The sequence below is a fragment of the Anser anser genome, assembly GCF_964211835.1.
Source record: "Anser anser genome assembly, chromosome: 3".
NCBI lineage: Eukaryota > Metazoa > Chordata > Aves > Anseriformes > Anatidae > Anser > Anser anser.
Window position 1 is genome coordinate 11,525,185 of NC_139722.1, and position 13,649 is coordinate 11,538,833.

General features: G+C 35.7%; 1 long non-coding RNA gene across 1 annotated transcript; it reads left to right on the plus strand.

Moving 5' to 3' along the window:
• The first annotated feature begins 3,783 nt into the window (after positions 1-3,783).
• LOC310896557 lies at positions 3,784-9,749 on the plus strand. The gene is made up of 3 exons (XR_014581603.1): positions 3,784-4,559; positions 5,500-5,635; positions 7,313-9,749. It is a non-coding gene; the product is annotated as an uncharacterized lncRNA (long non-coding RNA).
• Positions 9,750-13,649: the final 3,900 nt, after the last annotated feature.

The following is a 13,649-nucleotide window of genomic DNA, read 5'->3' on the forward strand; positions in this document are numbered from 1 at the left end:
ATTTGTATTTACTTTATTCAAATTAGATGAATAAAAAAATATATATTTTGAAGTGCCTGAACTGAATGTAGGGAGCAAGAGGACTCAGTAAACATAACTTTTTATCTTCTTATTTTGTTCTATTTGTCTAAGACCAGGCATTATGGTAGATAAGGCATATCCATCCTGGGTCATTCTGAATGCTCACAACTTTAACTGATTCCAGCTGGTTTTCTATAGTGTTCAGCTTCTCTTATATTCAAATCACTTTTAACTACCATCTTTAAACTCTGAAATCATACAGAAGAGCAAAGATCTCTTAGAGGATGAGACAAAGACTAATTTTTTAAACAGAAAATTTTCTTATTTGTAGAGCACCTTTCAGTGGTTAGTACACCAGTGTATACTGTCCCAAAATGTCTCTTTATTTTGTTTATTTATTTATTTATTTACTCTTTTAAGCTGAAGCATGATTTTAATTGCAGTAGTCCAGAGGATGTTTATGGGAGTAGATTCCAGAGAGCTGTCTGCAGAGAAAACAGATTACAAGATGAAAACCTGTTACCTGTAGGACATGTCACTCTTAAAATTGACTGTGTTTGCAGAACAGAGCTCAACAGCCATCAGAACTCAACTTGCCATCTGTCACACAGCTGAAATGGTGGTGAGAAAGAGCTGCTGCTGGTAAATAATACTGGGAGTCCTTGGAGGGGCAATCTGAAGTGGCAGCAACAGAAGGAGAAATTGCAGGAGGACCCCAAAGATAGGCGTGAGAGGCAGTAACAGTATTTTGCATGCATCAGCTCATGAAAGGGATGAAGAAGAGAACAATAAAATTTACCCAATGTTAAGCTGGAAAACCCAACCCAATATGCAATGTCTGAAAGTGGAGGAATATACGATGATATTGCTGTAGCAGAAACTATATTAAAGATCCCTGAGTTAGCTCTGAGTGAACTGGAAGACTGAGACCCATACACAGGAAGGCTATAGATATATAAAGTGGTATGGTGTAGGCACTGTCTCAGTTGTGGAGGTTGTGTAACTGTTGGCATGTTGTTGCTCTTTGATTGTTTGGCTTGCCCTAGTGCCATACAGATGTGATCATTCAGCTTTCAGCTTCATGACTAGTTCATTCAGTGACTGTTCTAGTCCCACCGTTTCACAATCAATTACTCAATGTAAGCAGATTCTAATAATGTTTTTTACTTAGTGAGCATCTTACAGATGTAAGACATTATTAAGTTTTTATGTTCTGGATTCAGAGGAAAAAATATGTCCAAAGGTTATTATTACTTGTAGGTAAATAGTTGCTTTTCAATAATTGATCATACAAGAGCTTAAAATATATTTGTATTTTATGTCACCATTTTTTATTTTTGTTGTTGTATTATTTGTAACTTAAGTCTTGATCTTACATTTTGTTCACCTGTATGAATATTGCATCTGAATTCACGGGGGCTCTGAATACAATAGGCTGATGTATGTACTTACAAGTTTGAAGCCATATTGTTTTATCTTTCCAGTATCTTGTTCAATCATTAAGTACCTAGTAGTTTCCAGGTACCATCGTTAATGTATTATCATTAAATGTGATCCATAAATCAGAACCATGAATTCAAACACAGTGAGCATGTATTGCTGTGGGAGATAGAAGATGACACTGGAATCAGGATCTAGAGTTTTTGATGCAGAGTTTTGAAATTAACCATCACATCAGTGATGATATCAGAATTAAAGCTGAATAATTCCTAGTTGCAATACATACAGTCTAACCACTGTACAAGATGCCTTTGTGGCATACAATAGGAACATATTTTAATTTATTTATCTATTTTAAAATATAGACAGAAATAATGATGAGGAAATTATTAAATAACACATAATTCCTAAGATCAATTTGATATACAGACTGCTAGCACAGTATATATATGATACAGTCAAACTAATGATATTTTACTTTGAAAGTAACTTGTTTACACAGTTGCTGATTTTAAAATGTTAGAAGCCAGATAATTCCCCCTCCAATCTTGTTGCATAGTTTGAGATATATTTGCAAAAGACTTTAAAAATGAAGAATTGAATAAAATACCAGACCACAGCAATTTTTTAAAGTATTAAAAGTATTGTATGTCAGTGATACCTACTTTGTTTCTCTCACTTTGGACCTCACAGACTGATAAGAAAGGAAAAGCGTTATAACCCAGAAGTAAAACTGTTGCGTGATTATAACCCTGACAACCTCCTTCTAATGAGCTTCCCTGCAGACAGGGAGAAGAAACAGCTTTGATCTCTCAGAGTGAAGGATCTGAATGAACCACTGTTTTAAGGAAAGGAATCTGATTAGGCCTACTCTCCAAGTAATCAAAGTCACAAGCTACCATTTGAGGTATTTGTGAAATTCAGATAAGATTAGTTGCTCCCTGGATAAGCCACTGCAGTCAGTAGGAGCTAATTTTGTCTGGGGTATGAGCACAGGAAGTATTGCAACAGCAAATGAAGAATAGTCTTAGTGAATATTTCACAAGGTGAAGCACCTTCTATTAGAAAATGTAGATCTGTTTTAAAGGTTTGTGATCACTCTAATGATTAACAATTCTGTTTCAACAACGTCATCAATTCTCTTTCATCAACATTGTCATCATTAACACTATTTAAGAATGTGCTTTCAGCTGTATAAAATTTAAAGGAAAGACAATCCCACTTCTGAGCAGCTGAAGTTATATATCAAATATATAATAAAATAAAAAAAAAAAAAGTGCATATTTATTTCCTATGAACATTCCCCTGAAGTTTGTTAAACTACTTTAGTTACACTTGGGCCATATGTGACTTGAGAGCATCTCTTATATTTTGTATACATGGATATTAAACAGACATATTTCTATGGAATGAACAGTTAAGAAGCTGACTACTTATATCAGTTTCAACTACCTTATTGTTCCTTTTCCCTGCTGGAAATGGATTGAATGGCATTGCCACAATTTTCAGGTTAGGACATAATAATAAATATCTTGGTGCTTGGATCATTTATGGAAATGAGAATTTATAGAAACAGGAAATTTCTGAACAAGGAACACAAGGAAAGCTCTGACTGAGGCAAAGGCTTTTCTGAGCTGAACCAAAGTTCAAGTTTGGGCCAAAGCATCTTCTTGCTGCTCCAATGACTTTGGCCAGCAAACAATAAAAGCACGTTTGTTTGGTTGTTGTTGTTGTTTGGTGGTTTTGTTGTTGTTGTTGATTGATTTTTTGTTTGTTTGTTTTCCTCCTTGACAATTTTACTTGGGGTGCACTTTTAAAATGATTGCAGAAATTTATATATACAAACCATCTTATTTATTTATTTATGATTGACAATTTTAATTGGTATACCCTTGAGAAATGAGAGCAGCCATTTATATATACAAAGTAAATAAGATGAATTTCAACCAGGTAAAAGAAACCAAAACTGCTAGCTTTAGATGTTTCTAAATTTTTAGAATAAATAACCTTTTGTGAAGTAGCAATTGTTTTATTGTGTAAAATATAAGAAGATAAAATCTATTCAGCAAAACTCTTCCCACTGCTAAACATGATGCTCTCCTTGAACAGATTTTGACACTTGAGGGTCATACAAAAGACTCAGAAATGTACTTTTTAAGCAATTATAAAACACCTATGTTAATTTCTGAGAGATTTTGAGACAGATTTGTAGGGAAGGGGAGGCTGTGGAGATCAGTGACTCATTTCAAGCTGTCACTGTTATTTGTGGTCAGCCAGAAGCAACTGATAATAGTATAATCTGCTAAGAAAAAAGGAGGGCAAGAAAGTGATTATGTTTTGTTGTTCATTTGAAATGAATTACCCCTATCAAAATGCAGCCTTGAGAATTTAATTAAGCAGCTGCCTAAATACTGATATTTAAGGATGTTAGACATCCCATGTCAGCCTACTAAACAAATGGTGCAATAAAGATGCAAACAGCTTTGTGATTGAAGACTGAGGTTTTCCACCAATTAGTCCTCAAACCATCTGGCTGTGTTTTGGAGAATGTGGGATGGTAGCTACTCTAACTCTTATCTAATGATAAGACTCTCACTGTCAAACATGTGTACCATGAAAGCAAATATTACTTTCCTCTAGGCTAATAAAGTCTTCTTATTTTGCTAGTGAAAGACTATTTTTTGAAGATGTTAAACTCTGGGCCTAAATGATAATATTTTTCAGTGATCTAAAATTTCCAGATCTTTCATATCCAATAAAAAACAGTGTAATTACTTCAATAGGCAGGATATTTATCCAGTTATATTTAGAAGACAAGATAATTGGGAGTTACTCAATTATTACACAACCAGCTCCAGGTTTAAAGAGGGCCTAATTCTCAACAGTTACTGAAGAACTGTGCCTCTTTCCTTTCTTTTCTTCTTTTTTTTTTTTTTTTCCTCTCAAAGGATATAAAATTGATCTTGTATTAGTAGGTTAAGCTCATTCACTTCTAGAAGACATGACAGCCTGAAGTAAAAAAAGACTTTGAAGGTGAAAGGTTATCAACTGAAGAAAATTGTCTTGACATCAGTCTCCTGCAATCGTGGGCAGATGAAGTATGTGATTTTAAATGAGAATTTATTTGGTAACCTTTCTATGCTATACGAAGAAAATTAATATGAATGTTTTAAAAAATTTCCTGTTGTGCATTTTCCCCTTACATATGCAAAGAAAGAAAATTCTTTATTTTGAAAGAGAATGTTTTCATAAAAACCTTCAGCTTTTTCCTGAAAAAGAAAGGCCTACGCTGTTTTCTTCCTGATTCTAACGTGTATGTGCATGTGCGAGTACATGCATGTATGTGTATCTGTTTATATGTATGCGTACCCATATACATTTTCTTTGTATGCAGAGAAAATGCACATTTTCACATATGCAGAAAATTAACTGTTAAACCATTTGGCTAGAAGTCTTTTGAGTCCAGACACTCTAAACAGAATCCATCAGTGTTAGGTCAAATACTTTGACCTGCTCATTTTTAAACAGTAGTAGATCTCCGTTTTATTAGATGTGTTTTACAAAGGCACTCTTGCTGCTCTTATACAGCAAGTATTTTTTCCATGTCAGCTTTAAATCAGGTTTCAGAAGAATTTATTGCAGTTATGGATAAACATTCAAAAGAAAAGTAACGAAAATGAAACAAAACCAAAACAAACCGCCTTTCTCTCTCTTCAGTGTAGCTGTATTCAGCCAGGAATTCCTTGCGGTTTTCTAGACTTCCCACTGTAACACAGGCAAAATAGCTCATTTGTGGCTTAATTTCTTCCGGCAAGAAGAAAGATTAAAATAGATAGAAGTATTAGTGGAATACCACATCCATGAGTGAACTGTGAGTAGCAGGAATTGAACTGAGGCACTCAGCTAATTAAGCTTTTCCCTCTACACGTTAGAAGACCCTAAACTGAAGGCTAAGTGGGAGCAGGAGCTTTATACACCCCCCTGGAGTTATTTCAGGCCTCATAGTTACTCACAATGTGCCTTGGATTTGTCTTTCAGTGTGTTGTGAGGCCTCATGCCATACAGGAAAGTTAAGAAAAAGGACAACAGAACCCCTGAATCCATAACCAGGACTAGATGGATGCAGCCACTGAGCGCCCAACAGTTAAAGGAGAATGTTACCACTTGTAACTTGGTAAGTCTTTAATAAAACAGAAATGAAAGTGTCAGCTTGAGTATGGGCCTAGGTCAGATTTGTTTTCACAACCTGAGTAACTCCTGGCCTTTACTCTAGCCCTGAGATAAGCAGCACAGGCTGACCTTATCCCTCCTCCTGGAACCTTCTGCCCTCCAAAGCACAGAGGCTGCTTTCAAGCTACCCATGGGCAATGGCCCTTGACCTGCACCAGCTGCCAGGCTGTGATCAGGGCCTTTGGGCACATCCTGATGCCAAGGACCATACCAAGAATGTCACAGGACAGGTGGCCGAGTTTCCTCAGTTTATTTTGCTACTACACATGCAGGTCTTAGTTCCTCAGCCATCCCTTCATGGCATGCTGGTTATGCTCAGGGATGTTGCCTACCTCTGTTTCTACCTGGGTAAGATAATAATTACCACTGAAGAACTGTATGAGTGCAACTTAGAACAGTACTTGAGAGCTGTTAAAATAAAGAGGAGGAACAATAAACTTGAACTAAATCAGATGTGAAACTTAAGATTGTTTGCCTTTGTGAGCAAGGCTAAGCCAGTTTGAAGAGCCTTTCCTCAGCCCAGAGGAAAAGAAGTGGGGGTTAACAAAGAAAAATATGCCATGAGCCACGAGTGACATATACATGAGCCTACGATGATCCAAGGTGCTTGAAGCTGCTCTGAACCAAGAGGGTTCCTTCCCTAAGTATATTATAATACCTAATTAGGTATATCCTGACCTAAGTATATTCCTGCCCTAAGTATAATAGGCAGCTGAAGTTTGAAGCTCCATATCAAGTTTCTCTGGTTTTGGATAGAAGGTGTAAGTGCAAGTACAAAGCAGATTGTCTGTGGCTGGGGAGCAGCTCTGTAGAAACTCCAGGGGGGTTCAAGAAGGGGGAGCCACAGGAGTTAGCAGTGTGTCCTGTCAGCAGCCAGGGCCACCATCACTCTGGACTGTAGGAACAGGGGCACAGTCAGGAGCTCCGGGGTAGTTATCATCCCTGGAACAATTGTCTTGTGAGGAGAGGTGCTGGGAGTTGGGCCTCTTCAGAATGGCAAAGAGATTGCTTTCAGGAACACAACAGCTTAATACAGTGCTTGGTGGGAGATGAGAGAAAAAAGGCATCAGTTGAAACAAAAGAGTTGCATATACTATATATTCAGTTATATATACTATATATTCAGTTGCATATACTTAGAAACTTTTTCCCCAGTAAGACATTCAAGCAGAGGGGTAGGCTGCCCACAGAGGTTGTGCAGGCTCCATCCTTGGAGGTTTTCAAGACCCAGCTGGAGAAAACAATGAGCAACATGTTCTGACCCCATAGCAGACCATCCTCTGAGGCTCCCAAGGTGTCCTCCAACTTGAATTGTTCCGTGATCCTATAATCCTGCAAGTGCAAACTGAATCATTGGTAATCATGGGCTTGTGTGTTTATTTACAGTAAAGACGCCAACCTTCTTTAATCAACCATAAGGAGTATAGTTTTATTAAGGACAGTTACTGTGGTTTTTTAACTGTACATTTTTTTTTGTCTCGCAATAGAAGGCCTGTGTTATAAATCCAGCCTCAATTTAGTGCTACATTTTATGTTCAAACCAGAAAAAATGTCAGAAAGAAATAAAGACAAACCAGATCCTCAGCAGTTGCCTAACTCTAAGCTTATTTCTATTGCACAGAAGCCAACCAAACCAGCAACAGGGTAATGCCAGAGATCATCAGAATAGTCTGCCAAAGAAAAAGCTTCAGGCCTAGCTGCTGCTACTGGAAAACCCCAGACAAATGTCTGGCAAAGAACTGGCCCCAGACTTACACATTGTTATTTTGGAGGAGGGAATGATGACACAGTTTCCTGAACAATATTTATACACTCATGCCCTGAAGCCTTGGCTCCTCATTGCAGTGGACATAAGAAGAAAACCAACAGCAGAAAAGGCATTTTTGTTGCCTAAGGTGTCATCATGACTATTTGTACTTTTTTTTCAACTTTTTTTTTCTTTTTTTTTTTTTTTTTCTTTTTCTCTGTTGTACATTGAATTCCTAGACTCCCATAATGGTTTTACAGCAATGACAGGGTACCATCATCACACAAAATTTGCCACCACAGCGGGCAAGACAGGTAGTGGTTAATAGGGAAACAACTCAGAAAAAGCGATGAGGTGCTGCAGCAAAGACAGCATCAAGAAGGAAGCCCAGGACTCTTGATTCCCTCTTATATGGTCTGCTCCCTTCCTACTCAGCTTGTTCCCATCCAGACAGATTGTGCTGCTTTTATTGCTAAGTAATTACAGCAAAAGTCAGTCCATTATGTGCAGTAGCACATGTAGGTTCCTAGCCTTATGTATAGCGTTTGGGAGAAAAACATGTCTATCTTGAACAACTTCTGTCAAACCCATAAATCTAATGTCATTCCATATACACACTTTTTACAAGGTCACCAAAGGATGTTTCTCTCAGGGCATTGCTTCGCTTTTTTGTTAATTAGTGTAACCATTCCTAGACTGTGGGCTTTTGGGGGGATGTGTGTTCAATGTGAAATAGATTTAGATTAACACAAACAAACCAAGAGATTTTGCAGTACCAAAATGAATTGGTAAAACCCTCAGAGAAAGAACATGACGTGTTATGATAACTTTTTGAGATTTTGTGATCATACTTAAAACTATTGATGCCTCCTGGAACAGGCAACAAACCTCTCTTTGAAGGTAAGGCTACTTTAATGAGCTGGTCTTCAGATCTTCTGAGTGGTGGAGTTACGTTTGTAATTCTTATTTCTATTTCATAGACATGACTACTGAGTTTAGGATCCTGCTTTGCTAAATTCTGTACATAGTATTCTAAAAGACACTTAAGCTAAGAGGAAATTACAAAACCACTAAACAAGAAAGGCAAAAGGCTCAGAAACTCAAAGTTGTAAAAAAAAAAAAAAAGTTATTTTCACATATAATTAACAAACTGACAGCAGAGAGTGGCCATTTTTATCTTTTGGTCCCTGATTAAACCACACTGTCTAATGAAGAAGTAGAGAACATTTTGCATCTAGAAGACAAATTTATACAAGGTTGAGTAGGTTCTAATCTGTTATATTGATGTAGTAAAGCAAATGGGGGAAAAAAAAAAGTAATTTACATTAGTGTATGAGCATACATCCTCAAATTTGCAATAGTAAAAGCATACTAATCAGACAAAATGGACTCAGTGTGAAGGGACTAGCCTTTGAAAGGGACAACTTTTGCTCCTAGAAGTTTAAGCATTTCTACTAAAGATCCATCACCATGATACATATCAGATATCCACTTCTTACTCCAATCTAATATAACATGACATGCACAGAAGTAGCATGATGGCAGGACACCAATGTTTGGTACTTTGAAAACAGACAGATCTTTCACTCAGCTCTTCTTTAAAGTGCATGAAAATTGATATTATGCTGTGAGCAAATGGCAGCAGAACAGAAGTCAAACAATCTTGAACAAGGTGGAAATGTTTTCTTAGTGTTTGCCATGAATTTCGTCCTAATGCCAGAGTGGTTTCTCTGGAGACTTCTAGCAGAGTGAAACAACCTGAAGGTTGTAGTGCAGCTTTTCCTCTCTCTCTAGCAATTTATCTATATGAAACCAATCTCTGAAATGTCTAACTGTTGTCCTTCTCTGAAAACATAATACAGCTAAGATAAAAAGTGATGCTTTACAGAGAAAAGATAGAAGTATAAACACAGTTTTTAAAATGGAAATCACTTTTTTTCATTCTGAAAAATTTGTTATATGAAATGGAAGTTCAATGAGAGGAGAAGGAAGTAGAGAAAATGCCATTTTGCTGTCTCAGAACAACTGAGGTCTGCAATTTTATTTGCTACAGGATATGATCTGCTATTTCAGAAGTTCAGTGTAAATGAGATAATTTATAAAATAAAATCTCTGTGCAGAATATCAGAAACTACTCTCCAAAATTTATTTTTTTTTTTAAATTGTCCTTACTAATATAAATAGACCCCAACTGAAGAGGTGTTATCAATTTAGTGATGGCTTGGGGGTTTAGAATGAGCTATTTCACTAGGAATTAGAGACAAGAAGCAAAGAAAAAGATAACAACAAATGAAATATTTACCAGCTAAAACAACAGTAATATCAGAACCATATAAACGCCTCTAAAAACCAAAATATGTACTGCAGGACAGCATTTTGCCTCTGCAACATGTGAGAGAACAGCACTAACTTCCCTCTGTAGAATGTTTCCTTAATAGGCTTCCTTTAAAATCAGTAGGAGTAAGACAACTCCTTAAAATGAGCTCATTTTTTCTGGGCCAAAGCTGAAACTGCACTCCATTCTGGGGCATTAGAAGGTAGGTCTGAAATCCCAGTTAGCCTTTCTTGTTTTAGTCTTCTTTAATTTTCTTCTCACCTTGGGAAGTAAATTTACTTGTGCCATATCCTGACTTTTTTTTCTTTCTTTTTTTCCTCCAGAGACAGGCCAGAGAGGTGATCTCATCTTACCTTAGGCATCTACAAGTTAGCTGTCTAATCTAAACATACTTTGCTCACTATAGCTAAAAGAAGAAAATAGATATCCCTTAGGAGCAAAATAATTTCAATTTCTGATAGTCGTTGAACGTTCTTCCTGAAATAAGTTATCCAAGAAACACCTGTGCATATTTCAGCTGTACCTTGACTACATGGTAAATGAGATGTGGATGCTCACCTGTGCCTTTCCTTAGTCTGGTTTCCATACCAAGCAAACATGAAAGAAGCAAAACCACACATCAGAGGTCATTTTAGCTGCAGAGGTAACTGAGATGATTTTTTATCTGAAACATTTATCTCCAAAGAGACATTAGGGAGACTTTTCAGACTTGAATGATTGAAGTTTTGTATGATGATGTCATCCAAGCGCACTCAAAATTAATTTCAATGTGTTTGGCATCTTACATTATGTGATTTACTTGCATGATGCCAGACAGTCTGTATAATTATAAAAATGAAATGATGTAATCTTTGACATCAGCATTAATTCCTTACCAAGCTGAAAACCTCTATCTGCTTATTCAATTTCTTCTTCATATGTGAAATAAATAAGTTAATTATTTCTAGGCAAAAATCACTGGAAAAAGGTAGGTTGGAATTAGTTCATTAAAATGAAAATCTGCATTAATCAAGGTTCTAGAGTCATTAATTAAAAACCTGTGTGATTTTCAAGTGGACTGCAGAAAATAATTATGATTATAGATGCTATTTTTGACTTTTTTTTTTTCTCTCATGAAAATTGTTTGGGGTTTCTACTCTGAAAACTGTTTTAAACGAACTCCTAATTCACCTATGAATTTGTTGTTTTATTAACTGAGTTAATGTGTTGCTTATTGACTAATTTTCTTACAAAAAATATTGTTTTTATATGTCAAAGGCAGACTTTACTCACAGGAATGCAACTTCTTTCTATACTAAAATCTGTACTGTTATACAAGATTTGGAATATGCTTTTAATTTAGATTTTTTTTTTTCTGTCTATAAAACCTTATTTTTTCTATTTTTAAAAACAGGTAAAATTCCAGGACAATTTTGCAGGATTAGCCTAAACATAAGTTTCTGGTTTATTTATTTATGTATTTGATTTGGTGGGGAAAAAATATAAAATAAATCCATATATTCAGAAAAAACAATTGAGTATTATATACATATCTACATATAGTTTAGTTATAAATATCTCAGAATTAATTTTCCATGCATTAAGTTACAAATTCTAGTATGCTTAAGAAATCAGAAAGAATAAGACTGCCTGTTCATGTTTAGGGATATTTTGTAGAACAACACCCAGAAAAATGGATACAATCCAGCTCAGGAAAGATGCCTTTGAAACAAAATCTGTAGTGTAGAAATGAATAACTACTAGAGAACATGGCTGCCAACTCTGGAATTTAACATTCCACATTTCACTTAACCATAAAAAATGAAGAGGACCCATGTTCAAAGGCAAATGTAGTAAAACATTAAATTAATTTTATAGTATACACATTATAGGTCAAGCATGTCTAAAAGTTCCCAAAGCAAACTGAAACAATGTCACTGAAAAATATTTAAAATGGAATAACATAAGCAAAGTACAATAATAACAAATGACATTTCTATTGTCTTTCTCTTCTGTCTCCTCATTATGCTTTTAGTAATTGATGAGGTAGTTTGGAGCATGTAACAAAATCTTCTCTTGTTTTATCTGTGTCCAGTTCCAGTGATTTAACTCACACTGATTAAAATGCTACTCATAGTAAGCTCATTCATTTTAGTGCCACTTTCTTCAAGATAACATATCATTCAATAAGAACATTTCCCATTAAACAACAGTAATACTGTACTTTGTATTTCATGTTTTCTTCTCTCCTTAAAAACATTTATTGCTATATTCACATTATTTCCCAAACTCTAAGGGAAGAAATTCAGCTGGGATATAAAAACAGAGGTCCCTTAACAGGGTCCAATGTTACAACATAGCAGCAAATACCGGTTTCAAGTTCACAAAAGAAAATGTACATATGTTTTTTTTACAATACTAATGACATGAGCAGAAAAATAATAATTTCCAGGTTGCTGTCATTCCTGAATAGCATTCCCACCCAGGAGGACTAGAAACATCCATCTCTGTTATGAGTGTCTTCTTGTAATATTAAGAGAATAAAATTCCTATGTAAGAGGATCCCAGCATTTATTTATGATAATGACAGAAGTTAGAGGTACTAGAATATCAGATGTACCAGAAAGCCTGACAGAAGAAGCAATAGGTACCTGATAAGTTAAGCACACAGATAGCCTTGTTATTGTTGACTTTTTTCCTCCCTGAAATGCTCTGATTATTCATTTTCAATTATTATCCAGCACTTGTAATACTACCATTTGTGGTTTACATTATCTTTCCTTGGTGTGACAGTCATGAATCAGTCAAGAGCAAATTCTAAGCATCACTGATGGTGAGGAAAGTGGTAATGGATGGAAAGAAAAAGGAAGAGAAAGAATGAAAGCAAGAGAGTAGAATAAGTAAAGGAGGTTATGTGGTCAAGGGACTCGTCTACAGTAAGTCTGTATATTTTAGAAGCATTCTGCTGGTTCCCACACCATTGTTCTATGTAAAGGACCTCAGTATCTTTCCAGACTTCCTCTTTCATTACATTTCTGAGATGATACCATGCACAAAGATCACCTAAGTTATGGACAGATTCATGAATAAAGAAGCAGAGTCAACTTTGCAAATATGTAATAGAAATCGAGATCTAAGTAGCTGCCAGGAACTTGAAGCCTGGTTCTATCATCACTTAGTAGGTGGGATTTGGATAGCAATCACTGGAACATAGCAAGGTTTCAGAAAGTCTCTGAATTTATGAGAATCCCCACTTACACATATATGAAAGATAGGGAAAGCTAGCATGGATTCCAAGATCTGTGATGGTAATCATGCAACACTCATTGGTTTTGTAACTTGTGACTGACAGATGTTTCCTTTGTTTAAATTAACATCTCATAGTAATTTCATCTCAAAAAGGTATTGCAGCATGAAGATTGTATTATATAAATTTACACCTATTTGCATCAATGGCTTTTGACCTTCAGCCTTTGGTATAACATAGGTAACAACATATAACATAGGTATAACATATAGGTAACATTGTTTGGTAACAACATATAGGATGTGAATTCATACATTGCAATTCACATTCAATAATACATATATATATATAATTAGACATTCCATCAAAAGCTGGTGTAAAGATCTCAAGACTGACAATGCATGCTTGTCAACCTTGAACAAATTATCACTCAAGCAACAACATCGTGAACAAGCTGTAACATGAAGTACATGCTCTGAAAGGCCTCTAAACAATTCATTGCAATAACATCACAAATATCACAGGTATAAATAAAGTATGGAAACAAAATAAACCCTCCTGCTTCAGGGCATAGATCAACAAAGGATTTACACTGTAGAAGTTAAATGGATTAAAGTTTGTTATTTTGTGTATGAGCATTGACTAGCACA